We start from the raw sequence: 4037 nt of genomic DNA on the forward strand, positions 1-4037 counted from the left end.
TGGTGAAGACAGTGCTAGTGTTTGATCCCTGGCAGGGTGAGGCCTGAGGCTCCTCTGCCTAGGGTAATGTATCAGAAAGGTAGCTGCTACCCTCCCCCCACCCCCCAAAAAAGTAAGGTAAGGAGTCCACTATGAAATTACAACTCAGAGAATTAGAGTAATAAAAAACTAAATGTTCTAGACTTGCCAAAACATTGCACTAACTTAGATAGAAATTATGAAACTGTATTATTTCTTTCCTGGGTATTTACTCAACAAGATCCTGGCAAATAAATCCAATTCAAGAGAGAGATTCAGGGGAATCATTTGCTTTTCCCTCTCTGTAGACACTACATCGTTCAAGTGCCAAGGAAGACCTAAAAGGGAACCTTTTGTGTGAAATAGGTAGTATGTATCAAACAGAGTGTGGCCACTCCCCTGGAATTGCCTGAAACTCTCCAGTGAGAAGCAACGGGAATTTTTCTCTAGTAGATCCTCTCACAGCTGATGCCCCATCCTCTGTCTCTCTTCCTTTTGGCCAGTTTGCTTCTTGAAGCTAGGCAGAACATCCTTAAAGAAACGGGCATCCTCTGCCTCTCTACTTTAAGTTCTTAGTAGTTTGGGAAGCTTTGTGGAGTCTGTAGGACATGGGCCAATTAGGAGAGAAACAGAGGGATGGGGGGGGTGGTGAGGGAAGAAACAGACACACAGAGACAGTGAGACATGGAGAGAGGTGAAATGACACTGAAAGTCCTTGAGAGTGTACTGACCTTAGAAAGCCTTTTTGAAACCAGTCACTAATTCAATATGATGAATTACCTTAAAGTAGCTTGTAGAGTGTTTCCTGAGAAGAATTGGAGGTCGCTTCAAAGGAAATAAATAAACCACAACTAATGTGCTGATGTTTTAAAGAGAAAAGGCAATTGCTAAAAATGACCATCCAATTTCCATTACTTACTACAGTCATTAGAAACAAGGAATATGTTTATTGATCTGAAGTGGTTCAAACAGTATTTTCTTTGTTCAAACCAATTTAGCTGGAGGAAAAGTCAAGAGTTTGCCTTGTGTGGGGGTACTGTCGGGGGGCGGGGGTGTGGGGAATTGTGGAGAGAAAGAGATTCTTTACATAAAAAACTGCTGTTTTTCTATCCTAGGGCCACTCACCTAAGAAGAATAATTGGGTTTCTATTAAAGCGAAGCAATTTTTGCCCCTGATCAAGCAATTGTGGCTCCTGATCACTATTGGTTTAGCTCTAGGCCCTTGAGACTCAAAGTAGGTTTGGAATTAGCTATATCAGTATAATCCGGGCATACATTAGACAGGTAGATTCTCTGGCCCCACCCCAGTCCTAACTGAATCATCATCTAGTTTTTAACAAGATGTTTCCTGATTCATACGCACATTAATGTTTGAGAAGTACCAGTCTAGACCAACATGAATGGTTATTTAAACAGTTGATAGAAAAAAGAGATGGTTAAATAAAGGAGGAAATACTATCTGATAAAAGCACTTTTGTCCAAAGATTTGTTGGTGTTGATAAACTTGCTCCTATCCACTTAACCCAGGTTTGAAGTAAAAACTTGATAGGCCCATTCTGAAATGACGTTTACCAGCTCCAGCGTCCTCATGGTTGACTGAGCTCCCACAAATGGTTGCTGACTTTGTTTGTGTCCCCAGGTGAGCAGAAATGAGTGAACAAGCAGAAAAAAACAGTTCGGTGCGAGAGAGACCTGCACGTCCAAGTTCTCCTGAGAAACCAAGTGAGATGGAACTGAAGCAGAAGAAACGGGTGGAGTGGCAGTTAAAACGGTTATCATTTCAAAATCCCGGGCCTCAGGTAGCCAACTTTAACCCTAAATTAAGGCAGCTGATGAAGGAAGGGCAAATGGCAAGGAAGAATGAGTTTGTTCCTATAAAACGCAAAGTCAACAAGTATGACCAAAAGGGCAGGCTCACCTTCAATCAGGCTGACCTGTGTGACTGCCTTGATGAAGACTGCCTGGGTTGCTTCTACCCGTGCCCCAAGTGTAACTCCACCAAGTGCGGGCCCACTTGCCGCTGCAACCGCCGCTGGGTCTACCACACCATAGTCGATGAGAATGGGGAGGTCATCAGCAAGATGCCATTTGACATCTCCGACTAGGAGCAGCCCACCAGGCTGATCCATTTTCTCTGCTTTGCAGTTACACCAGCCTCTTTCTCCTGGGTGAACTTTAGGACTGGCGGAAAAAAGTTTTAAAAATATAGTTTAGACTAGTTAGTGTTCTCTGAAGCCATAGAACCAAGTCCTTCTCTAACCTTCCTGTTGTGATGACTCAGATTCCTCCCCTGGTAACCAGCAACTCCATTCCTACTCTGCTCTCACGTTAAAAATCCCTTTCCTCTTTGCTGGTACCTTAGGAGATGGAGCTTTAGAATTCTGTAGCTGAGAGCTTGTCTTGACAAAGAACATATGTTTATAATAGTTACCGTTAGGATCTTACACATCATCAAGTCTAAATCAGAATTCTATTTGGATTGACTTGGCACTGCATACTCATAGTCTCATGCTTTTAGTGTTACTGTTTTAACAGTATTAAAGTGAAATTTGGTTTTTTTTAAAAAAAAAAAAAAACCTTTAATAGGCCCCATGGCCACGTGACCCAACATATGAGCACAGAAGCAGAGTTTCAATTTAAGTGATATCCAAAATGCCAACTGGAAGCAGACTTCAAAGGACAAATTTTAATCTAATTGTTACCTAGAAATGATTTAAAAGCAGTTTTTTAGTGGCTAAGGTTACCAGCCACACAGAATTGGCCAACGTGGTACAAAATTCCTAAGGCCTAAGTTGCACTTGGTCTTAGATGTATAGGATTTAAGGAAATTCAGCTAGAGTTTCTGCTGACCTCAGTGAAGATACCATCTCAGAAGACTGATGTGAAACATCTGGGCCAGGTTTGGCAGCTATTGTGCAAAACTGTTTCTAGGGAAAATCTCTATGAAACTGTTCACACCCACAGCGTCATCGGGAAAGTTTCTCTTCAGTCATCTTTGATACCAAGTTTTATTCAAATGATCTATCTGTAAGGAGAAAATTGCTTTTTCCACTTTTCCACGTTTATGTCTCATGAACACTTAATTGCTTCTTCTGAAGCTTTGGATTCGGCACAAAGAGACTTTCCACTGAACACAGTTGTGCAGGCACTGGCTGAGGCTGCAGAAATAATGGGCTAAAAATAGACAGAAGGCTCCTATCTCTATCCCGCCAAATGGCTATGTATGTTTACCCACTAGAAAATATTCACCTGAAACCACCTTTGCCCCTGCCTAACTCACCCAAAATCTCTGTGTGGCAAATTCATTAATAAAAAGCATTTAATTTTCCTTACTTTGATTTTTTTGTGTGTGAGAAAGTGCGTGTGTTTTAGACCCAAGAGAGAAAAAAATACATTTTCCCCCCTTCCCTGAAGCAAATCCATGTTTTGTTCTTGGGCAAACACCAATCACTTTCCATCAGAAATTCCTGATAGTGATATTAGGTTGGTGCAAAAGTTTTGCCTCATCCGCCATATTCACCTGACCTCTTGCCCACCACTTCTTCAAGCATCCTGACAACTTTTTGTGAGGGAAAGTCTTCCACAACCAGCAGGAGGCAGAAAATGCTTTCCAAGAATTTAATCAAATCCTGAAGCACAGATTTTTAAAAAATTATTCATTTATCTTTAAATTTTATTTTTAATTGAAGGATAATTGCTTTACAGAATTTGTTGTTTTCTGTCAAACCTCAGCATGAATCAGGCATAAGTATACATAGGTCCCCTCCCTCTTGAACCTCCCTCTCATCTCCCTCCCCATCCCAACCCTCTGGGTTGGTACAGAGACCCTGTTTGAGATCCCTGAGATATACAGCAAATTCCCTTTGGTTACCTATTTTACATATAGTAATGTAAGTTTCCATGTTACTCTCACCATACATCTCACCCTCTCCTGCCTTCTCCCTGTGTCCATGAGTCTGTTCTCTATGTCTGTTCCTCCATTGCTGCCCTGCAAATAAATTCTTTGGTACCATCTTTCT

The 4037-nt window shown here is 41.5% G+C and overlaps 1 pseudogene; it reads left to right on the forward strand.

The window, feature by feature from the left end:
* The first annotated feature begins 1667 nt into the window (after positions 1 to 1667).
* On the forward strand, positions 1668 to 2123 carry LOC138071528 (ARL14 effector protein-like pseudogene; annotated as a pseudogene).
* Positions 2124 to 4037: the final 1914 nt, after the last annotated feature.

The sequence above is a fragment of the Capricornis sumatraensis genome, chromosome X, assembly GCF_032405125.1.
Source record: "Capricornis sumatraensis isolate serow.1 chromosome X, serow.2, whole genome shotgun sequence".
Classification (NCBI taxonomy): Eukaryota; Metazoa; Chordata; class Mammalia; order Artiodactyla; family Bovidae; genus Capricornis; species Capricornis sumatraensis.